Source organism: Narcine bancroftii, chromosome 12 (genome assembly GCF_036971445.1).
Source record: "Narcine bancroftii isolate sNarBan1 chromosome 12, sNarBan1.hap1, whole genome shotgun sequence".
Classification (NCBI taxonomy): domain Eukaryota; kingdom Metazoa; phylum Chordata; class Chondrichthyes; order Torpediniformes; family Narcinidae; genus Narcine; species Narcine bancroftii.
In genome coordinates this window covers 72,125,581-72,150,467 of record NC_091480.1, presented here as the reverse complement: position 1 = coordinate 72,150,467, position 24,887 = coordinate 72,125,581, and the positions used below count along the sequence as shown (strand labels likewise).

General features: G+C 42.6%; 1 protein-coding gene and 1 long non-coding RNA gene across 5 annotated transcripts in view; one reads left to right on the top strand and one right to left on the bottom strand.

Annotated features, from left to right (window-relative positions):
• LOC138747523 (thyroid hormone receptor alpha) overlaps positions 1-24,887 on the bottom strand; it is a 471,266-nt gene that overhangs the window by 173,371 nt on the left and 273,008 nt on the right. For 3 of the 4 annotated variants that reach the window (XM_069906806.1, XM_069906805.1, XM_069906809.1), the window contains one exon: positions 10,496-10,562. The gene's annotated coding sequence lies outside the window, so the exon portion shown is untranslated. Of the gene's footprint in view, positions 1-10,495; positions 10,563-21,811; positions 21,880-24,887 lie in introns of all 4 variants that reach the window. The other variant, XM_069906808.1, reaches the window with a different exon arrangement.
• Positions 10,719-23,072, top strand: LOC138747525 (uncharacterized). Its single transcript, XR_011347532.1, has 3 exons — positions 10,719-10,782; positions 17,627-17,705; positions 22,047-23,072. It is a non-coding gene; the product is annotated as an uncharacterized lncRNA (long non-coding RNA).

Below are 24,887 nucleotides of genomic sequence, written 5' to 3'. Positions count from 1 at the left end.
CGTGGCATCAATTGCCACTAATCAAAGAAAGTTCCTGTACATTATCAGTGTCTGCCTTCACTAACTTCTATCCCGGAAGGCCAGCTCAGAATTTCCATGCTCTACCTCTCTGCCTTGATTCCCAAATTATAGAAAATGCCTTCTCTCCATCTAACCTATTGGGATTTTGTAATATCTAGACTGGGGTGGTGGCAAAACTTTATTGGGTGTGGGTCATAGGCAGAAAAATGTAAGGAGTCAGGGGCCAAACAATATTAGGTCCGGCAGTTTTCAACCACCGTCAGCTCCTTTAACATGCCGTTTAAAGCCCGTGTAGAGCTGACGGACTGGGAGGTTGGACCCACAGGGAGAGCGCTGAGACTTCGCTCGCTGCTCTCCGCAGGTCCGCAGCGGTGGCACCACTGCTGTAGTTGCTGTAATGGTCACTTTTTCTAACAGGACAATTAAATATCGGCAATGGGGTGCAGTTAGCCTGGGTGCTGTAGTTTAGCCACCCCTGATCTAGACCATACCTTACTTTCTCTAAAGCATCCTTTGGAATTGAGGTATCTTTCTGATACACTTACTCTTGGCTCGCTGATTGTTATGGTTGATGTTGAGGATCTTGGTAGGAAAATACCAGTGTAGACTATATAGGGACTCACTGAAATGCTGGAGCCTATCGTGTTTCACCATTTAGGGACAGGACATGTGTACCATGGACATGGACTGGTCAGGCATTAAAGTGCTGGAGTGACCCAGTGGGTCAGGTAGCATCATGGAGAGAAATGAATAATGAATGTGTCAGGTTGGGATCCTTTATTGAGATCCCATTTCTCTCCATGGATGCTGTCGCACCTGCTGTGTCTCTCCAGCCAACCATTGGTTGTTCAAGATTCCAGTGTCTGCAGTTCCTTGTGACTCCAGCTCCTGAGAGTAGTCATCACTCAAATCCATGATTTCAAGATGCGTCGAGTAAAAGCTCAACAAGTGTTTATCAAAGCCACCCCCACGCCTGACTTCCTAGTTTTAGGACAACTCATGTTCACGCCCGCTATGTTTTATTATTTTTTTGTTCACTGCTGTCGAGGTATGGATCGGTAAGTTTACAGATGATATGAAGGCTGGAGGAGTTGTGGATAATGTTTAAGGTTGTCGTAAGGTACAACAGGATATAGACAGGATGCAGAGCTGAGTGGATAAGTAGCAGTCCTGATAAATATAAGCTGATGCATTTGGGAAGGTCAAACCCAAAGGCAGAGTACATGGTTAATGGTAGGATACTTAACAAAAGAGCAGAGGGACCTTGGGGTCCAAATCCATAGATCTGTCAAAGTTGTCGTGCAGGTGTTAGGATAGTTAACAATTCTTATGGTACACTGGATTTCATTAGTCGGGGAACTGAGTTCAGGAGTCATAAGGTAATGTTGGAGATCTATGAATCTCTGGTGAGACCACGCAGAATACTGTGTTCAGTTCTGATCACCACATTACAGGAAGGATGTGGAAGCTATGGAGTAGGTGCAGAGGAGATTTACTAGGATGTTGCCTGGAATGGAAAATATGCCTTATTATCAAAGTTAGTAGAACTGGGACTTTTCTTTTTGGAATGAAGAAGGGTTAATAGGCAGCACAGTTGGCGTAGCGGTTAACGCAACGCCTTTACAGTGCCAGTGATTGGGACCGGAACTGGGTTCGAATCCACACTATCTGTAAGGAGTTTGTATATTCTCCCTGCATCTGCATGGGTTTTCCCAAGGGTGGTTTCCTTCCACCCTTCAAAAATGCACTGGGGTGTAGGTTAATGGGGTGTAAATTGGGTGGCATGGACTTGTAGGGCCGAATTGGATGAGAGGTGACAACAGAAGTCTACAAGATTCTGAGAAGCATAGAAAAGGTAGACAGCCAGCATCTGTTTCCCAGGGCAGGAGTAGCAAACACCAGAGGACATACATACAAAGTGAAGGGAGGAAAGTTTAGGGCAGGGGTCTCCAATGTGGTCGATATCGATCCCTGGGGTTCAATGAGACTATCCAAAGGATTGATAAATGCCAGGGAGTCGAACTGTGGTCAATAATGCCGGGGGGTGGGGGGGGGGGTTGTTGACTGAACGTTTGCGGTCAAAAGCAGGAGCGGATCAACAGAAAATAGCGCCAATCGCAGGGAAGGCCAACTTCATGCGAGAGCGGGCCTTGATGGCCATCATGTTGTATTTTGCTTTGGTCTTTTAATAATTTGAGAGTGAACAGGAGGACACACTGAGCGTGGAAGAAAGATGTATGTGTACCTTCGGTAGCACCTTCCCCACCCAGTGCTGCCCCCCCCCCCCCTTTCCATCAGCGGGATTCCATATCTGGGGGATTGATGGAATCAAGTATTTCATGAAGGGGTCGATGGTCTAAAATGTTTGGGTACCCCTGGTTTAGGGGAAGCATCAGAGGAAAGTTTTTTTTTACAGAGAGTTGGAATGTATTGCCAGGGGTGACAGTGGAGGCTGAAACATTAATGACGTTTAAGAGTCTTACACAGGCACATGGATGAGAGAAAAATAGAGGGTTATGAGGTAGGGAGAGTTTAAGTTTTGTAAGTGTGTGTGTGTGTATATATAAAATTCAGGTGCCTTGCTGTTCAGCGTGGGTGATCATATCTCTCCATCCGTCATGATCTCCGACCCTCCGAATTGTAGTTGTTGCCTCCCCTGTTCTCCTTCGGTGAAGGCTCCATCTTTGAACTGAGACCATAGTCGATGTTGAGTTCATGATTATACAAGGTATAAAAGCACTGAAGTGGTTCCCCGTTGCCTTCTTCAGTTGCAGTGTCCATACTGGATGGGTAACCCTGGCCATTGATCAGCAATTGTGCAGCTCCAACACCGACATATTTTGTGTAGGTTAGCACAACATGGTGGGCTGAAGGGCCTATGCTATAATGCTCTATGTTCTATAATACATTTATTCCAAAAACAGGACAGCTCTTTCACTATTGAAGGCTTCGCCAGTGCATTGCTATTCAAACACTGCACTCATTTATCAGTGGATTTCAGGAGTTAAGGCCTATTCCCTATTTAAAAAATGCTTCACAAGAGATGTAAACGCTTCAGTTGAGCAAAGCTATGTCATGACCAGGAACTTACTGGAAAAGACAAAACGACTGTTGTCAATGTGACTTCACCGACTGCACTTGATGTGATTTGCTGTGAGAGTTTATTGACATGTATATTAGTGCAATATGCAGATATACTCAGTGGCGGATTACTACCACCCATGCCCTAGGCTGATCTTTAGAAAGGGGCCCCCTGCCCCACAGCACCCACCCTTCGTCTGACACTGTGACTGTGGTAAAACACAGAAATGCTGGAGGAACTCAGCCAGTCGTAGCGTCCACAGGAAGTTAAGATATCTTGAAGAAGGGCTCAGGCCTGAAACGTTGGTAAATACATCTTTACTTCTTACAGATGCTGTGAGACTGGCGGAGTTCCTCCAGCATTGTGGTTTTACAACTCAATTTACAAACAGGAGTTCGGCATCTCTTCTGGTGCATGTATTGCACTCAGCCCTAACTCTGCAGACTTTCTCATTTAACATTTGTAATGGGTTGCACTATTTGTACTTCCTGGTGTTAGAACGGACTGGCCCGGGCAGAGTGGAGAGATAATTTGGGATTACAAGCTGTAATTTAACTAGTGGTCATTTCACTGGCGATGGGAATGTGCTATAAAGAATGTAGTAAATAGCTGTCTCAGTTCATTGTTATTTCCCAGGTCTTGGTCTAGAACCACGTAAAGTTCAGGGTTTATTCTAGTCCCATCTCAGAGCCCTCGAAGAACAGAAACATCATTTCTGTTCTCTCCATGATAGCAAGAGTGTGCCCCAGAGTTGTAACCTAATACCCTCCCCCACCCCACCCCACCCCCCCAACCTGGGCCTCTCAACATTTTCCACAAACGTTGAATTAAACAGAGAGGAGTGCTGGAAACCACCTAACATGCCCGAAAGCACCTGTAAAGAGAGGGATGTGAGGGAAAGGGGGGTAAGAGGAAGAGAAAGTTGACGTTTGCTTGGAACTCACCGTCTGCATCTTGATCACACTCCTGCTTTGATACTTCCTTTTACCGGCAGACATAGCAATACCACAAATTCTGATGTTCAGTCACTTTCCTGATAAAGGGTATCTCATCAACTTACCCACAGAGATTGCCTCTCCTCCTCTCGCCCTTGACCCTGCTGGGTAGAGAGAGGTTGCGTCTCCTGGCCCTGTGCTGCTGGGTTGAGAGAAGTCACGACCCTGCCGCCGTCCCACTGGGTGGGGAGAGGTCCCCAACCCCATCCTACTGGGCAGGGAGATGTTGCACCCCCTGGCCCGTCCCCTGTCCTGCTGGGCAGGGAGAAGTCGCTGTCCCCCAGTCCCATCCCGTTGGACAGGGATAGGTCCGCATCCCCCATCCCACTGTGAAGGGAGAGGTCCCCATCCATCTTCCCGCTGGGCATGGAGGTCCCCATCCTCTGCCCCTGTCTGCTAGGCAGGGAGAGGTTCCCATCCCCCATTCCACTGTGAAGGGAGAAGTCCTTATCACTTTTCCCTCTGGGTAGGGACAGGTTGCCGACTCCATCCCCCTATAAAACCACATTCCCACCAAACTATTAGATTTTTAATTCCTCTCTGACCAAATTGGCCACTAAAAATCCAATAGTTTGGTAGGAAGGTGGAGGATCACACACATGCTGCTGTCACCGCAAAATCTTCATGCCGCAGGCACTCCACCGCCAGCTCCCAGAAACCACTGCATGCATCACCATAGCAAAGACGCGACGCTGACTCTGGCCTACAGTCACTGCCAGCTTCACCTGTGCAGGCGCAGTAAGTAGAGACCAGGTGCCTACCCTTTACTGAGGAGGCGCTGAAGCCTAGGGGCTTGGGTCCCCTTACCCTCCAGGCCCTTAGGCTTCAGCCTACTCAGCCTAATGGTTAATCCACCACTGGATGTGTTGACATTCTTACTTGCTGTAGCCATGCTGGTGCATACTGTAAGATGCACCAACTATGAGATAAAGTACCACAATGGACTATGAGACTAAAAAGAGAGGTAATAAATACAAGAGGGAAGATAAAATCTAACAATAAGCACTTGTCTAGCAATTCTCTGCAGCGTTTAGTGGCTGGCATCTCTTGCAGTGTTGTGTTCCCCTGTGACGTGTATAATTTGGCCATCAGATGATCTTGACCATTGCACAGGGTGGAGGGACACAGTGGCAGCTGAGATACGGGGAGGAGTAAGGTGATCAATCTCACCAGGAGGTACTGATGGAAAAGGAATAAGATTGGATTGAGAAGCCACTTGACTCAACTTCCTTGCAAGGCACATTTTTCTAATGTGTTGTGAGATACTGCTTGATCTTGGCAAGGCTCCCATTAACCCCAATAGGATTAATCCTTTCCTGAACCCTCATTCTCAAACCATTCACAAATTTGAAAGGTTCAGCGACCTTCAGTCGCTGATCTTCAGACAGCGTTAAACAATCAGGTCCTGGCACTTGATACTACTTGACACTACAACTATAAATAATTTCCAGGAAGTTATTTAGGTTAATTGGAAGGAGCACTCATTCTCATAGAAAGCAGGTTGAAGTTCAGTTCTCACTTTCAGTTTGATATTGCAACATGGGCTTGGAATCGCAGATTAGATTGAATAAGTCAGTTTGTCTGTATCTCCATGAAAAAAATATAAAAGGTATTCCTCACTGTTAAGCCCATTGCATCCTGGACTAATGTCAAGGTCTGAAGCAGCCAGTTCTTCCCAATTACAAGTATTCTTCAAATTGCCCACTGAAGAACTCTTCCAGTTCACTGCACAAACAGTTTGTACAGGAGCTTTCACCCATGCACCAGTAGGCTGAAGGAGAGGGTTTTTTTTAAGAAGGTGTGACGATGTTGGACACTGAATCACGGGACTGAGAAGGACTGGACTCAAATTATAAAATCAGTACTTTTTAACAGTTCGTTGTAGAATAGTGTTGTTGTTGGTTTTAATTGCACATGTTTTATTGTAACATATGCAACACTATTTCTTAACTTCCAGTTAGATGCTGGTTGCATTCATTGGCTGAATTACTGGTACATTAACAATAAAATGAATCATCAATCATTAAATGGGTAGGTCAAAACAATACAAGGTATCGGTGATCATAACAGTGCTTACTGTATTTTACAAGCCAGGCAACCCTTCCCCCCTCCCCCCCGCACGTTATATGGGTGTGCGTGCTGTACAAGAATATTTTTTCATGCTGAAAGAGCATGCACAATTAATAGTGGACATGGGAAAGTTGAACTGGCAATTTACAGCGAGTGTGGGAATATTATAGCGAGCGTGGGAATATAATAGCAGCAATGAAAGAGCGTGCACACTATATAGTGGGTGTGGGAAGTTATAGCGAGCATGGGAATACAATAGCAGCAATGAAAGAACGTGCACACTTTATAATGGGCATAGGAAGTTATAGCGAGCATGGGAATATAATAGCAGCAATGAAAGAATGTGCACACTTTATAGCGGGTGTGGGAAGTTATAGCGAGCATGAGAATATAATAGCAGCAATGAAAGAACGTGCACACTTTATAGTGGGCATAGGAAGTTATAGCGAGCATGGGAATACAATAGCAACAATGAAAGAATGTGCACACTTTATAGCGGGTGTGGGAAGTTATAGCGAGCATGGGAATACAATAGCAGCAATGAAAGAGCGTGCACACTTTATAGTGGGCATAGGAAGTTATAGCGAGCATGGGAATACAATAGCAACAATGAAAGAGCGTGCACACTTTATAGTGGGTGTGGGAAGTTATAGCAGGCATGGGAATACAATAGCAGCAATGAAAGAGCGTGCACACTTTATAGTGGGCATAGGAAGTTATAGCGAGCATGGGAATACAATAGCAACAATGAAAGAGCGTGCACACTTTATAGTGGGCATAGGAAGTTATAGCGAGCATGGGAATATAATAGCAGCAATGAAAGAGCGTGCACACTTTATAGCGGGTGTGGGAAGTTATAGCGAGCATGGGAATACAATAGCAGCAATGAAAGAGCGTGCACACTTTATAGCGGGTGTGGGAAGTTATAGCGAGCATGGGAATACAATAGCAGCAATGAAAGAGCGTGCACACTTTATAGCGGGTGTGGGAAGTTATAGCGAGCATGGGAATACAATAGCAGCAATGAAAGAGCGTGCACACTTTATAGTGGGTGTGGGAAGTTATAGCAGGCATGGGAATATAATAGCAGCAATGAAAGAACGTGCACACTTTATAGCGGGTGTGGGAAGTTATAGCGAGCATGGGAATACAATAGCAGCAATGAAAGAGCATGCACACTTTATAGTGGGTGTGGGAAGTTATAGCGAGCATGGGAATATAATAGCAGCAATGAAAGAACGTGCACACTTTATAGTGGGCATAGGAAGTTATAGCGAGCATGGGAATATAATAGCAGCAATGAAAGAACGTGCACACTTTATAGCGGGTGTGGGAAGTTATAGCGAGCATGGGAATATAATAGCAGCAATGAAAGAACGTGCACACTTTATAGCGGGTGTGGGAAGTTATAGCGAGCATGGGAACACAATAGCAGCAATGAAAGAACGTGCACACTTTATAGCGGGCGTGGGAAGTTATAGCGAGCATGGGAATACAATAGCAGCAATGAAAGAATGTGCACACTTTATAGCGGGCGTGGGAAGTTATAGCGAGCATGGGAATACAATAGCAGCAATGAAAGAACGTGCACACTTTATAGCGGGTGTGGGAAGTTATAGCAAGCATGGGAATACAATAGCAGCAATGAAAGAATATGCACATTAAATAGTGGGCGTGGGAAGTTATAGCGAGCATGGGAATACAATAGCAGCAATGAAAGAGCGTGCACACTTTATAGCGGGCGTAGGAAGTTATAGCGAGCATGGGAATACAATAGCAGCAATGAAAGAACGTGCACATTTTATAGTGGGCACGGGAAGTTATAGCGAGCATGGGAATACAATAGCAGCAATGAAAGAACGTGCACACTTTATAGTGGACGTGGGAAGTTATAGCGAGCATGGGAATACAATAGCAGCAATGAAAGAGTGTGCATACTTTATAGCGGGCGTGGGAAGTTATAGCGAGCATGGGAATACAATAGCAACAATGAAAGAACGTGCACACTTTATAGTGGGCGTGGGAAGTTATAACGAGCATGGGAATACAATAGCAGCAATGAAAGAATGTGCATACTTTATAGCGGGCGTGGGAAGTTATAGCGAGCATGGGAATACAATAGCAGCAATGAAAGAATGTGCACAATTTATTGTGGGTGTGGGAAATTTTGATCTTGGGAATATCTCTGTACTGAATGCCATGGTATTCCTATAAACAGGACAGTCTGGCCGGGGCACTGCACTTTATCATTATTAATTGCCCAGACCTGTCCTGAAGGAGGAGATTAACATATCAAACGCCTTTGATTTGAGACACCGTTATCAATCCATGATCAGGTCCTAGACCATGCATTAGGACCCTGTGGGGGAAAATACATGGCTTTAGGGCTTTGCAACTATGTGCTGCAAACAAATACTTTTAACTCTATCCTTTTTGATTCTTCAAACAGCATGATTTTTCAATGGCAGACAGCTCCCAGACAGAAAGCTTTGAGAGATCATCCCCACATCTCAAAATACATCTCAACTCACAGGCAACTGCTTTTCCTGAGATCAGACTTATCATGACATCACTCTGTACATTTTCTCAGGAAATCCTGCTTCACTGTCACCATAATAAGCCTCCATCTCATCTGTATGAGTCTAATGCTATTGCTAATATAAAAGCATCAAGCTGTAAGGGAATCAAGCATCAGCATTGGTTGCTCTCTGATGTCATGCTCCTTAATGTAGTAAAAACATACAGAAATATTGGAGGACTCAGCTGGTCTCACAGCGTCCAGAGGAGGTAAAGATATACTACCAACGTTACTGTCAGTAATATATCTTTACCTCCTCTGGGCACTGCTGGACCAGCTGAGTTCCTCCAGTGTTTCTGTGTGTTTTTACTACATTCACAGCATCTGTAGACTTTCATGTTTCACTCTGCTCCTTAACGTAGCCTGGATAACTCCATAAGCCCTTGCTAGGCTCCCTGTCCTCTCCTTCAAATAATCTTGTGATAGCTATCTGAGGAATGGACAAATTTCACCGATATTCTTGCATAACATAATGAGAGGGCAAAACACATCTATTTATGTGGGGATTCATCGTCACCATGTTGCCTCCCTGAGCCAGCCTTGTTTGCCTGTATTTAGCCCATAGACCTCAAAGCCATTTCTATTGATGTACCAGTCCAAATATCTTTTAAACACTGAAATTGTACCCACCTCCACCACTTGTTCCACATACCCATCTCCCTCTATGAAAAAGCTGCCTCTCATCTTGTGCTTTGAAGTGACTGTTGCACAACACTTCAAATCATTTGCTAGGATATTTTGGCTAAGCAAGGATACACAGATGCTCAAACTAAACTAAAACTTCTCTACTGGTACATGATAGATATCCCTCTATTCCCTGTATATTCACATGTCCATCTAGAAACCTTAACGCTAGGATCAAAATGTGTCTTTGTAGAAACCTCTCATAAAGTATTATATTGGGTAAGGAAAGTGTAATTTTGCAAGATCCTAATATGTTGTTTTTTTAGCTGGTTAAGAGAATGGGCAATATTACCTGCAGGTAGCCATGGAGGATCTGCATGGACCTTAACAGATGATGTGCTTGACCAACCTCTCAGATCTATGCAAATTTGCGTGCACAGTTCCTGGTGCTGCAATGTTAAAGTAGTCATGGCTTTCCATTACTGGTGCTGATGGTGATAAGAATTGCTGCTTTGTTGTTGTCTGAGATTTAATTAGTAATTTTCAGTGACATACCTTTTGTTTCTGAAACACCATATCGTTACACAAGTAAGCACAGCAGTGCTGTTCTTTTAAAATTGCACAATAAAAAAATTGTAACCCATGAAACATGGGTAACACTTTAACTCCCATGAGTTTGAATTGCCCTGAGGATTGTTCAGCCACATTAACATATCTATTTGCTACGCATGTTAACACTAACCCAAGCCCTTAAATTACACATTTGTATTTCCCACTCTCCCAATCGGAAACAATGGATGGGAAATGTCCGCTGCTGGATTTGTGTGACAGTTTTAATTTAGACATAATATTTTACACAACTGCATCAAAGTGATGCCAGTCTTAATCCCTTCTGCAACCTATAAATGATCTGTGGAAAAGCAAAATGTTGCTGGCTTTACCCCGATTTACCCATGATTAATGTTACTTAACTAAATCAACCTAGCATTTCTCAAGCTTATTATTTGACGAGAATATTTATTTTGTTTCCCACTAAATGTGAACGTGCAACGATGGAGAATGAGCAGAAAAAAATCAACATTCCAAATAGATGGACAAAACCCAAAACGTGAAAGCAATACTTACAAGAAATGAAATTGTACTAAGAGCAGACAGAAGACTGCCTCGTCACCTGAGCAGGGAGAAGATCACCCTAGGAGACAAGAAGGTCCAAGTGTGAGGGAATTTTGTTCATATTTTGGAACTTCAGAATGTCGCTATGCTTTGTAAACAATGAGGTAAATTTGAAATACTTCACCATTATGAAGTAATAAATGTGTGTGCACCTTAAGATTCCAACAAATGCAATGAAATAACTCACAAGAGTGGGATAAGGAACAATAATTTCAGGCACAAGAACCAGAGTTCTATTGGTGAGCCTAAACTAATAAGGTTGATAACTGGAGAATGGGGAGGGGGTGGTGACACTGTAACAGTGTCACTAACAAATTCAATAAGGCATTCAAAATAATCTTCTTTATTTACAGACCTTGAGGAAGGGCTCAAGCCTGAAACGTTGGTTCTGTATCTTCACCTTTGCTACAGCATTTGTGTGTTTTTTCTCTTAATCATGGTGTCAACAGAATCCTGTATTTTACCTCTTATTTAGAGACATGTTTATTTAGAGTAACTAAGAGTTTTGGTGGATATGTATACAGTGCATTGTATATTATGTAACAGAGTTCTGTGTTGTGTATTGGCCTATGTGTTGTGGTTTTGTGTTGGAAAGTGACAGTTTGCCTTAGAGAGCCAAGGTGAAGGTGGACTGCTGAGAGAGTGGGAGACAGACTGGGCATGTGCAGAAGATGATCTAGAAATTTCTGGACTTGGAAGACAAACCACCACTGGGTGGTGCTGTGGAGTGGAAGGAGGCCCAGAGCATGAGTCATCGTCTGGGAGGCAGTTTAGAATGTTGGGGATTTTAAAAGGGATGAACATTCCAAAGGCAGCCAGAAGGATCCGGACCAGGCCAGTTGTTCCTCTCTCTACAAGCAACACGAGACAACTTCGAATTTTGTGTTCTCTCTCTCTCTCTCTCTCTCTCTCTCTCTCTCTCTCTCTCTCTCTCTCTCTCTCTCTCTCTCAAAGCTCTTTTGGCTTTAGTTTACCAAACAAACTGAATTTTGTTTAGGATCTTTGCTTTGGTTGAGATCGAAGTTTTGTGAGTCTTGTGTCTAAGTTTTTCTGTGGGCTGGATGGAAATATAACTTAGACTTTAATTACATATGTTATATTTAGGCTGGGGAATTTATTAGTTTTACACTGTTATAGAAATTTGCCTAGTAACCAGTGGGGATTGTTATAAACGGTGGGGGTGGGGGGGGGGGGGGGGGGGAGGGATTTTGAATTAAAGTTTGAAGGTGAATTTTTGTTAATAAAGTAATTGTTCATCTTTACCCCTGTGTGATGTGCCTTCTTTGTGGTTGCTGGTTTGATCTTGTAACAATTAGAATAAACTCATTATTCTTTCTTTTTAAAATATTGAGTTTAACAAAAACCCTTTACCCAAGGTAAACTAATGATAACATAAATCTAATCATATCACTTATCAATTGTAAATTGGAAGCATAACTGTAATTATTACATAACCTATATCATTCAGGACATCAAATTCTATTATTCTAATAATTAAACAATTAAATCATAACTCATACTGTCCAAAATTAATATTAAATACAAAAACTATACAAATAATACATGTAAAATTCCCTTCTGTAAGATATTTTATACTTCTCTGATGTGATCATATTGTTCTGTGATATGATCCATGATCTGTAGTTAAACCCCGCCCCCCTTTATTTATTTGTCTTAATAGTAAAAAGGAAAAGAAAAGGATAAAAATTTGTTCTCCCCACGAATCTACCCCCTCCCTCAAAACACGATCACCTATATATATTGTAAATATGAATCGAATAACAGCCCCCAAACACCAGATCCTGGAAATTTATTATTCTTATCATGGTAAAAAGACAGAAAAGCTGGAGGAACTCAGCAGGTCTCACAGCATTAGGAGGTAAAAGTATATAACTGATGCGGCGCTATGGCGGCACTACAACTCCCAGAAGTCATCAAACCGGCCATGTGATGTCATTGTGTGATGACGTGATTCTGGCTTTTAAAAGGTTGCATGGGCGATGAAGAGTAAATCCATTTGATTCACTCTAGAAAAGCCTTGTATGGCTATTTCGTCGTGTCCCACTGTGATTCCAGTGGCCACAATTGGTTGCCCCGACAAATCTAAAAACGTATTTTTGGACAAACATGGACTCAGCAGCCGTTGCAGTGAAGTGACCACCTTTCTGGGCAGCTGAGCCTGAACTGTGGTTCCAACAGACTGAAGCACAACTTCACCTTTGTCAAGTCGAATTGGACACCACTCGGTATTACCATCTCGTCAGAGGGTCAGCGACTCCTACAGGATCCATCACATACCAACAAGTATGACACTTTAAAAGCACTTTTATTACAGATATATGGTATGTCCCGTCGGGAAAGGGCAGCCAAACTACTACATCTTGATGGGTTGGGAGAGGGTAGAGGGCCACAATTTACTTCCTTGCTGTGCACAGCCTTGTCTTGCCTTGTCTTGTCTTGTCTTGCCTTGTCTTGCTTGCTTGAATGAATGCCTATCATCCCCAGGCCAATGAAATGGTGGAAAGATTTCATCAACATCTCAAGTCAGCCTTGATGGCTCAATTAGAGGACCCGAACTGGGTTGATAAGCTGCCCTGGGTATTTCCGGGCATTAGAACAACTCCAAAGGAAGACGTCGAAGCTTCATCTGCGGAGCTCATGTACAGCGCACCAGGGGAGTTCATCCCCTTCCATTCCAATTCCAGAGATGATCCTAAGGAACTGTTGAGCAGGTTAAGGGAGAACAGTTGGAAAATTGACCCCTATACCACATTCGTCACATAGAGAACACTCTTCCTTTGTGCCTGAAGACCGCAAAAACTGCGAATATGTCTTCGTACAAAGGGGACCATCTGGTCAACCTTTACAGACGCCCTATGAAGGACCTTATAGGATACTCAGACAAACTAGGTCGACCTGTATTTTGGACATTGGAGGGAAGTCACAGTCTTTCACTATTGACAGGTTTAAACCAGCTCACGTGGACAAGTCTTCCCCACTGCAGCAGCCAACAGTCCATCGCAGAGGTTGACCACCTAAAAGACAGACAAACCTTTCTGGGGTCTGGGTTGGGGGGGAGGGCACTATGACGGCACTACAACTCCCAGAAGGCATCGAACTGGCTCTGGAGCGTCAGAGCGTGATGACATCAGTGTGTGTTGAGCGCATGATTCGGGTCTTTAAAAGGTTGAAGAGTAAATCCGTTTGATTCACTCTAAAAAAATGCCTTGATGGTTATTTCATTGTGTCCACTGCGATTCCAGTGGCCACATAGCCAACATATATCTTTACCTGAGCTTTCTTTCAAACTATCAACTTTCGCAGACCTTCATGTTTCACTTGTTAAGTGCACAGATAACAATTGGGCCTAGAGTATTGGTTTTCAACATTCCCTTCCCACTCACACATCACTTGAAGGAAACCCTGACTAATCACAGAGCACCGATGGCTTAGGGATTATTTAAAGTGGGATGTGAGTGGAAAGAAAAAGGTTGAGAACCCCTGCTTTAGATTCTGTGCTTTAGATTTGTTGTTTTAGATTAAAATGTTTATATTTGAGAAGAAACTTTGAAAAAAACATACTCTAATAAATTCTGCACTTTAGATATCTATTTGGTCCAATCTATGGTGAATCCAGGCCACATCGCTTTTTGTCTCTAAATGTCTTGTCCTCACTATTAACAACACACCCAGATTAACGTTAAGGTATTCATGTGGCTATTATGTTCGATTATCATGAAAACACATTTGAGAGTTTTTTTTACTGCAAACAGGTGGCACAGTTAGCATAGCAGTTAGCGCAACGCTGTTACAGCGCCAGCAACCCGGGTTCGAATCCGGCGCTGTTCTGTAATGAGTCTGTACATTCTCTCCGTGTCTACATGGGTTTTCCCCTGGTTCCTCTGGTTTCTTCCCTCCGTCGTTGCTGTTCCCTTGGCCTTTTTTGCCTGGCGACAGGCCTTCGCCAGGTGACCCAATTTTGTGACAAGCATAGCATTCTGCACTTAAGAAAGGACATAACTTTACCACATGAGCTCCATAACATCTGTAACATGCTAGCATCATCATTTTGCTGCTTTTCCGTGACTGGCAACACTCGTTCTTTGCTGACTCTGGGTGCATCGGCTTGCTAGACTGAAGCCTGTTGGTTGACATTGACTCGTTCTCACCTCCTGGGAACCCTTCTCTGTGAGGTCTATGGACAAAGCCGTGGAACAGGCTAAGTCAAATGTTAGATTGGTCATAGATTTTAACTTACTTCGAATCCTCTCACTTTCTCAGACAACATACAAAGTGATCTTGTAAGGCACGATCTTGAAAAAGGCCAAAATTACAATGTATGGACAGCCTCTTTATTGCAACAATAAAGTTACTTATATCCTCTTCTGGCAGTTGACATCGAGTACTGAACCTATAGCTCTCAGTTATTTCCAATGGCTTGGAGTCATAATGTTCAGTTGGCTTTGTAAGAATGTCTTTCAATGCCGTATGTTATGAGCCCAGAGGACCCCAAAACCCAGCAGCAATAGATATTCACCAAGACAAATGGTTACTTAAACAAAAGTTGCTTTTAATTATCTTTAAACATGAAAATAGAATCAAACTTTAACTTATCTCTATTGACTTAACTAACTTAACTAACCCCCTTCTAATTCTAAGTGCATGTGTATGTAATGTGTGTGTAAGTTCAGAAAAGTTCTTTGGTTCACAGTCCAATCTCACTTCTCATTCCTCCAAGTTCACTGGTTGCAGTCAATTCTTATGCTGTGCACAGAATTTAACATTTATAAAGTTCACCAGGCTTTGGTGCTTGAAAGGTAAATGGTTACCACTCAGGAAAATTCTTGTTGGTTTTCAGAGAGAGATTTGTTGTTCCTTTTTAATCGGCCACTTCAGTGTCTTGCTGCCCATTCAGGGTTCTCCAGATAATAACCTCTTTCTTTCAGGTCACCACAGAATTCCTTTCTGTTTCGCTTATTCCAAGTGAATCACTAGACAGTCAGTCCTTTCCTCTTGCATGAACCACAAGGGCTTTGACCAGGCCGTCTTATAACTGGGCTTTCCATAAGCTTGCCAGTTTGTCCTGTTCTAGTCCCAGCTGCTTCTGCTGGCTGTAACACTGTCAGGTGATATCTGTGTGTGTGTCTCTCTCTCTCTCTCTCTCTCTCTCTCTCTCTCACTCTCTCACTCTCTGAGAGAAAAAGCCTGTTTGACTCCCTCTGCTTGCAAAACATCATGACCCTCTTACAACAGCAAGGTCTCCTCCAGACAATATGCAGCTCCAACAAGCTCTTTCATCTGTTGCCTTTTGTAAACAACAATCCATTAGTGAAGTCTCTTGAGCACTCTTCAAAGCTCTTGCAAAAGCTTTTGAGGCCCTGATATGTCTAGCATTGGGGAAGACCTCCAGTATTTCAAATACGATCTGTTTGAAAGTGTTTGTATGTAACCTACTCTAACAAACTTTTCCCAATTTATCTCCCAAAACATATCTATGTACTCTATATGCTCTGTCACACGTATCTTTTTGTTTTGCAGGAGCTAACAATTTTTTCAACATCTCATAAACAGCAGGTCCCACTTCAGTCAGAAACATAGGCCTTTTTCTGGACTTAATGGCTTAATTTTCCTGTAATGTCTCTGGGTTAGAGCCCTCTAATTCAACAATATAATTTACAGCACAGTTCATATCTAACCTTAACACATAAGTGGTGAATGTCTCCTGGTTTTGCCGAAACTCGCCGAGTCTCCCGATGAACCCACTAGGTATGGCCATCCTGGGATCTGGGCCTGGCTCTGTCTCACTAGGTGTTTTCAAAATTTGGAAAACAAATCTTCCAGCTTCTAGCTGTTCAAAAACATTCAAAATACCATTCCTGGTATCCTTTGCATGACTAATCAGGCATGCTAAATTTTGAAAACAGGATCCCATCCTCATCACCAAATGTGTAGTATATTCACACAGAGATAAACACACAGGTTTATTCAAAATGGAGGCAACAGATTCTCAGTCCTCACAATCAGATCTCAGCGGAGATTCCACTCCCATCCACAAGGAGCTAGAGGGTGGAGGTATTACAATTTATTAGAATAAGTACGCACAGTTTGGCTCTTACATGGCCTGTATCCCTGCTATAGTTTGTCAAATACAACATAAACCACGTAAATTTTATATATTTTTCTTTATATTAAAAAAAAATTTTGGTTGTATGTGTGGATGGACGTAAGTCACATAGGTCACGAGTTAGGGTGTACCTGTACCACAACACCAATCCCAGCCTCCCTTAATGCCAACATTCCTTCGTCGCCATGAGAGAACACCCATATTGTTCTCACCTCTTGCGATGTCCTGAGAATTCCCCATCACTACCATCAGGCAGATTACTCAGACGTACCACCTGCTGCTCCCAAAGTGCAACCCTTGTCCACAGAGCACCCCTTCTCATTATCCAAGGCAAAATATCTCAGCATCCTCCCACAATCAGTTCGGGTCACCTCATTACAGGAAGGATGTGGAGACTATGGCGAAGGTGCAGAGGAGATTTACCAGGATGTTGCGTGCATTGGAGAATGTGTATTAAGAGGACAAGGTCAATAGAGCTAGGGCTTTTCTCTTTGGATCGAAAAAGGATGAAAGGTGACCTTAATAGAGGTCTTCACGATTATGAGAGGCATAGATGAGTAGCAAATACCACAAGGAAAGGGTAAGAAAGTTTAGGGGGAACATCAGGTGCAAGTTTTTTACACAGGGTGCCTGGAATTCATTGCCAGAGGAGGCTGGTTCAATTTGGATATTGAAAAGACTCTGAGACAAACACATGGATGTAAGAAAAATAGAGGGTTACGGGCTGAGGTAGGGAAAGTTTAGATTGTTGTGTATGTTTATATAAGTGGGCACAACATCATATGCTGAAGGGCCTGTACTGTGCCATAATATTCCATGTTCTATGTTGAAAAAATTGATTTTAAAATCCTGGAAAGATGGCAACTGGCTGTCTTTGGTAAACATGTATAATTGCACTGTCTCACCCATTTGCATTAATTATAATCATAAATCAGTTGACATTTCCTACATCTTGACAGTTATAAAGGATCCCCCCACCACCCAGGCCACGTCCTCTTCACTCTGCTACCATCGGGGAAAAGGTACAGGAGCCTAAAGGTGAGCACTCAGAGGTACAAGGACAGCTTCTTCCCTGCTGCCTGAATGATCAATTAACCACAGACACTGCCTTACTTTGATTTTTCGTGCACTGTTTTTATTTATTGGTGTAAGATGGTTTATAGAAACGTTTGCCCCGTGACGCTGCTGCAAAACAATGAATTTTGTGACTTGTTCATGACAATAAATTCTGATTCTACCTTTAGAGCAGTTAACGCTGTTAATATCAGCTTTATCTTGGGCACCACAACTAAGGATAAACTGGTTCATTTGAAGGATAGCTTTGTTTTGTAAGAAAGGTATTCCTCCTCACTGCTTATGGAACTACAGTAAATGAAACCCTTGTGACTAGTGGACAGACAAGTAGGTTACTGAGTCTCAAGGCTGTTGGACATCATTTTGTAAACAATGGAAGGTAAGCGAATTACTGCACAGACTGAAGCCAAGCTTGGCAAGAGCAGTCCAAAACTCACTGTGTTGCATGATGTCTCCTCAGAAGCCTGAAATATTTTGTTCTTCTGCTATCTATTTTTGGCCTCCTCCCCTACATGGTAATGCCTCATAATTCCAGGGATACGAGTGGGCTAATTAGCCCTTCAATCCTCAATCATTAGATCTGTGATCTCATTCCACAAGCATGTGACCTTAATCTCACAAGGTAAAAAGGAACATGGGAGGAGAACCATTTAGTCCTGTGAGCCTGTGTTGCCTTTCTGTGAGATTAAGGCTGATCTACAGCTTTATTCTAAATATCCAGCATTCTTCGCTACCTTTGGAAATTTGAAATCTATCAAGTTGAGATGGAAACTATAGAATTGTACTAAAGTCAGTTGTTATTTGGAGAATAGGAGAATAGTTTTCCAATTCCTGAAAGATTTGGCTCCAGTTTTTACACTGTGCTCTCCTATACCTCCACTTCCCCAGCCAACACTAATTGCCCCCTCTTTCACAACCACATTGGTTCCCTGTAATATCTTGGCCTCTGGGCTTCAACAACTGCACTCTGTGTGTGGGTGATGGCATTGGTGTTGCCAAATATGTGTGATCTTAATTGATATTTCTAACAATGGAAGGCAGAAGCAGAGTTATTCAAACCTTAGTATTGAGAATTGGCTCCAGAGTAATGACTGCAGACAGTAGAATGGATGTTATGTTTTGAACTTTACTGTTGTACAGTAATGGTGGTGGAACTGATTATTTGGCAAATACATAGCAATAATTGAAAGGCAGTCAACATCCTAGTGCCTAAGGATTTGGGTACTGGGCGTGTTAGCAGTAAATGTAAATTCTTGGGGTCATCTGTGTTTGAGTTAGGACCATTCTTCCTTTGAAATCAAAGGGTAGTGAGTTCAAGTCTCTCTCCTAAAACAATCTGTTTGATAGACAGAGGACCCTTTTTATCATTGAGTTCCAATGTAGCTATTTCACCTGAAACAGTCATTCTTTCTCTCTCCATGGATGCTCCCAGACCTACCAAATACTTGTAATTTCTATTTTATTTCAGATTTCCAGCTTCAGCAAACTTTTACTGGTGACGTCTTTATGATCTAAAATTGAGGAGCTAATTAAGAGTTCATTCATCTTCACCACCTTTTCCCCCTCCTATCATAAAGATTCATAATGTCACCCTTTTGATTCAGTCTCCTCCACCTCCCCCCACGAATTCTTTTATCCAATGCCTGAAATAAACCTGCATTCTTTAACCTGACATTGTAGGTATTACGAGGAAAATTGTATTTATTGCCTAATCCTGAAGGTATTTGAATTCAATCTTGTGGATCTTTCTCAAATCCAGGGATCATTAGTTTGAATGAATTCAATTTCACAACATGGCATACGTGGGATTTGAAATTTCAACCTCTGGACTGTACATCTGGCTCCCTAACCATGTGTCTTCTTCACCACTTGGAAAGGACTGTCAGGTTTTTTGTGACGCAGGACTGATGCATGATTATGGTAGTTGCTGCAGCCATTGTTGTTCCATCCAGGACAAATGAGCCCACTTGATTAACATCCCATCCACCATAGAACATTACAGCCCAGAAAAAAGGTCCCTCAGCCCTTCGGTCTGTTATTCTGCTGAGTCCCACCCAGTCCATAACCCTTCACACCCTTTCCATCCATGTACCTGTCCAAATTTTTCATAAATGTTAAAATTGAGCCGGTATTCACCACTTCAGTTGGCAGCTCATTTCACACTCCCACCAGTCTCTGTGTGAAGAAGTTCCCCCTAAACATCTCCCCTTTCACCTTTAGCCCACGTCCTCTGGTTTGTATCTCAACTATCCTCAGTGGAAAAAGCCTACCTGCATTTACTCTGTCTATACCTCTCATCATTTTAAATACCTCTATCAAATCTCCTCTCATTTTTCTACGCTCCAGGAAATAAAGTCCTAACCTGTTTAACCTTTCCCTGCAACTCAGTTCCTAAAGACCAGGCAACATCCTAGTAAATCTTCTCTGCACTATTTCTATCTTATTAATATCTTTCCTGTAGTTAGGTGACCAAAACAGCACACAATACTCCAAATTTGGCCTCACCAATATCTTGTACAACTTTACCTTAACATCCCAACTCCTGTACTCAATACTTTGATTTATTAAGGCCAATATACCAAAAGCTCTCTTTACAACCCTGTCCACCTGTGATGACACTTTCAGGGAAATATGTATCTATATTCCTAGATCCCTCTGATCTACCACACTCATCAATGCCCTACCATTTACTGTGAATGTCCTACCTTGGTTTGTCCCTCCAAAATGCAACATCTCACGCTTGTTGGCATTAAACTCCATCTGCCATTTTTCAGACTATTTTTCCAGTTGGTCCAGATCCCTCTGCAAAAATGATCTTCATCTCAACGTCATGTATTGGCCTTTGCTTCTCTTACTGCGAGATGTGCAATTTTGATCAGATGGAAAGATGCCGTCCCGCCCACTCACCATCGACGGTTACATGATTTGATGTCAGATTGAACTTTGGAGAAAATAAGAAGTTCAACAAGTGTTCTAAAAGTAAAGTTTTCTAATCTTTGGGGCTCCGTTTTTTGAATGACTTTCATAATCTTTAATGGGAATAATAATGATGCAATTTGTGATTCCAGTGGATTTGTATTGCTTCTTATTTTTACAAGTACTGTGCTCTTTCTTTATATGGCCATGCAACTTTGGATTTGGATTATATATATATATATATATATCGTAATTTTAATTTTTTTCCTCCCTTTTCATTTTTTTTCTTCTTTTTTTCAATATATCCTTGAATCAAAAATGTTGCATAAGGCAAAAAAAATTCTGTTAATGAGTTTGCTTACTTTGTTTGCCTGCCAATCTTTTTTCTTATGTACATATTGTTATATAAAAACTTAATACAAATATTGTAAAAGAAGATCTCTTTGCAAGCTTTGAATGCCATTTTGAACATTCGTTCCCTCCACTAATGGTCTAGTGTCTGCAGAGTGCATCATCCACAAAATACACTGTGGTTGCTGACCTGGCATAGTGCGAACCCATGCTGACCACCCCGGAGAAGGAAAAGGAAAGGGGCAGTAGGCGCATAGGACTGTCAACACCTCCAGGTTCCCTTCCACATTGCACAGCATTCTAACTTTTCCTTATCACTGGTTAAAACTCTGGTGTTCCCTACCATCTGAGACTGTAGGCCTTTTCACACCGCTGTGTAAAATGTGGATTCCGGGAAATTTTCCCAGGAACCCTCCCGTGAAATGGCGGTGTGAAAATGTCAGCCCAGGAAAATTACCCAGACCACACCTTCCCTGTGGTCTGAATCAGCAAATGACTGAGCAAGGGAAGTGTCATGACGTCAGGGCTTGTGTGCAGCATCACCGATTGCATGCCACATCATTGTGTAATCACTTCAGTGGGAACTGTCACTGTCTTTAATTCAGTCTTGTCCTCCATTATGGTGTGATCTGACTTCTGGTAGGACCTCCTGTGAGTGCATAATGTGCCACTGGAGGTGGGTCACCCCCCATCAAATTGCCGGGGAGGGCAAATTACAGAAAATTTGGATCATGGTGTGAAAAGCCTGGGAGGTCCTGCCTTCCCAGGAATTTCACCTGGGCCCAAGTAGGGTAACCACTCACCCACAGTGTGAAAAGGCCTTTTGGAAGCTCCTTTGTCAGTCAGACTGCCATGGTTCAGCACCACCTTCCTAAGGAAAATTAGGGATGAACAATTAATGCTGGCCTTGCCAGCAATATGCAGATTAAGAAAAGGAATAAAAGAAAAAAAAATGTTTTAAGGAAAGTTATAATCTCAAAATCACATTTTACATTATTTATTGCTGGAAATGAATGTTTTTTCTTTTTTAAAAAAAAGGTAATAGAGAGAACGAAAAACAAAATAAGAGGAGCCCTCCCAACCCCAAGAAACAAGAAGAAAAAGTAAGAAAAGAGCAAGAATAAGAAAAAGAAAAGATTGGCTTCACCTTGGATAAACCCGACTCCCATCAAGGGACAAATAACCTGACTTATCTCGGGTCCTTGGCACTGCAAGCACTGGTGGGGGGGAGGGGGGAGCGGGAATCATTAATGATTTACCCTGATGTTCCTTAGGTATGAATTCCATATTCTTTAAATTACATCATACCTGTTTCAGAGGTTCTAGGTGATCTTCTCTAGGGGAACACATTTCTATCTTCCACTGGGCTAAACCTAGTTGGGAATCAAGTTTCCAAGTACCTGCTATGCATTTCCTGGCCACTGCTAAAGCAAGCTTAATGAATTTTAATTGCGATTTTGACAGCCTCATTTTAGGTCTTACGCCTTTTAAATGCCCGAATAACAATAATTCAGGTGCCTGAGGGTATCGAATTCCAGTAATTTGTTTTCCAAGAGATGACCTATATCTTCCCGGGAAGGGAAGGTCTCATTTTAGGGCATGACCAGGTTGAATGCAAGAAAGTACCTATTTCTTGACCACATCGAAAACATTGGTCTGATATTTCCGATTTGAATTTATGTAAACTTTTGTGGAGCGAGGTATAACTGGTGCAAGAAGTTACATTGCGCCAGCCAATACCTTACATTAATTGTGTTAACTGTAACGAGTATTGTGAAAAAGTTGTCTAACAGGGTAGATTTGGACAACATCCAAGGATTCTTTGTACTGAGAGGATAGAAATATGCTTTGAGCCAACTTCCAATGACACAGAAAGTACTCAAATAAAATTTGAGAACCATAATAAGAAAGGCATTACACCTCAGGCCTGTTGCTGGAAGGACTTCCCATGGATCTGGGTAGTTTAATTTGATCGAAATATGATACCAGATTACAGAAATGTCTCTCTTCACGCATGTTTACAAATGACGATGAAAGATTTTTCTGTTCCTTTCCTATCTCCCATATGGGCTTATCTTAAGCACATCGCATTTTTATAATTAAACTCTTTTTAAAAAAGTGCTAAAAGTGTGCAATCATTCGCCTTCTTACTAAGCATAAAATATTACAACACAGAATATGTGACCAGAAAAGTTGGTCCTGTGAAGAATATTCTCACTAGGTGTCCCCATTGATATTGCAATTATGTCAGCAGAATATGAATATTCACTAACATATATGTGTTGAACAAAAAGTCCAAGGGACCAAAGCCCTGAATCTTTCTTTGACTTATGAGGAGTTCCTTATGAGGAATGCCATCTTTGCAGTTGTCTCGATATGAGAGGTCTTCTAAAATATACTGTCGATGCTCAGGAACTTGAAGGTGTTAACCCTCCACACCTCTTCCGAGTGAACCTCTTCTGCATCCTCCCCAAAGCCTTCACTTCCTTCCTGTAGTTGGTGACCAGAAGTGCACACAATAATCTATACGTGGATTACCTACAGCATCAAGATGAATTTCCAAATATTTTACTCAACACCTGACTGGTGAAAGCAAAAGAAAAACTAGACAAGGAAAAAATGAAGTTCCGTGGGCAAGCATAGCGGTTCGTGTAAGGCTGTTACAGCGCCAGGTTACATGGTTCGAGACCCACACAGTCTGTAAGGTGTTTGTATGTTCTCCCCATGTCTGGGGTCTCCAGCTTCCTCCCACTGTTCAAAACATACCATGAGTGTAGGTCATTTGGGTGTAATTGGGCAGCATGGACTCGTGGGCTGAAAGGACCAGTTACCATGCTGAATGTCTACATCTAAATTTAAATTTAAAGTTGCTTGTGAATTATTGAGAAATTACATTGAGAGGTAAGACAGTAAATAGGCAATGGCTGGCATTTAAAAAAATGCAATTTGCAAAAAGGTTGTTTTTCTTTGAGGCACAAAAATCCACAGAAAAGAACATATTTGACAGAAAAAAATGAATTGGTCTGTGACCGAAAGAAAAAATGGTAGGTTATAAAATCAGAAGAAAGTGTTTTTGAAGTTGTCAGAAGAAAAGGAGACACAGGAAATTGGTTCGGGCTGTGAGTCGGAGAAGGTGGCGACTGGAGTTCGGGCGACTATTTGGAGGAGGAGGAGCTTGGAGAGAGTGAGGGGGTTAATTGGCGAACGGTCCAATAAAAGGAGGGTAAGTATAAGGGAGTGGCCAGCGAGGAGCTGCCCAGTGAGTGAGTGGCCCAGTGAAGGAGTGGGTCTTTGAGGCTTTGGCTCGAGAGGCTTAGGCAAGCACAGGCTGAGGACGAGCATGCTGGACTAAAGGTAAGACATTCACAGTTAATTTAATATATATCTGTTTATTTTTTACTTTGTAAGGTGTGAGGAGAAGGAGGAAGGATGAGTGTGAGGGCAGTTTTCTGCTCTCAGTGTCACACGTAAGGCAGTAAATAGGGTCATGGAGCCTTCACGTCTCCCGGACGTCCACGTGGCAACAAAGTGGGCTGAGCTGCAGCGTCTAAGGGACAGAGTCAGGGAACTTGAGCTGCAGCTCTCTGGTTAGGGAGAGTGAGGCCATTACGGACAAGGAGTGTGGCCTGAGGACAAGGTCAAGGAACTTGAGCTGCAGCTCGATGACCTTACTCTGGTTAGGGAGAATGAGGCTATCGTAGACACGAGCTACAGGCAGGTGGTTGCACAGAGGCCACGGGAGGAGGGGCAATGGGTTACCATTAGGAGGAGGAAAGGGAGGGGTCAGGTTCATGTGCAAGCACCCGAGTCTGTAATCTTCAGAAATCGGTACTCCACCTTGAGTACTGAGGAGGGGGATAGTCAGACTATGGTGGGCAG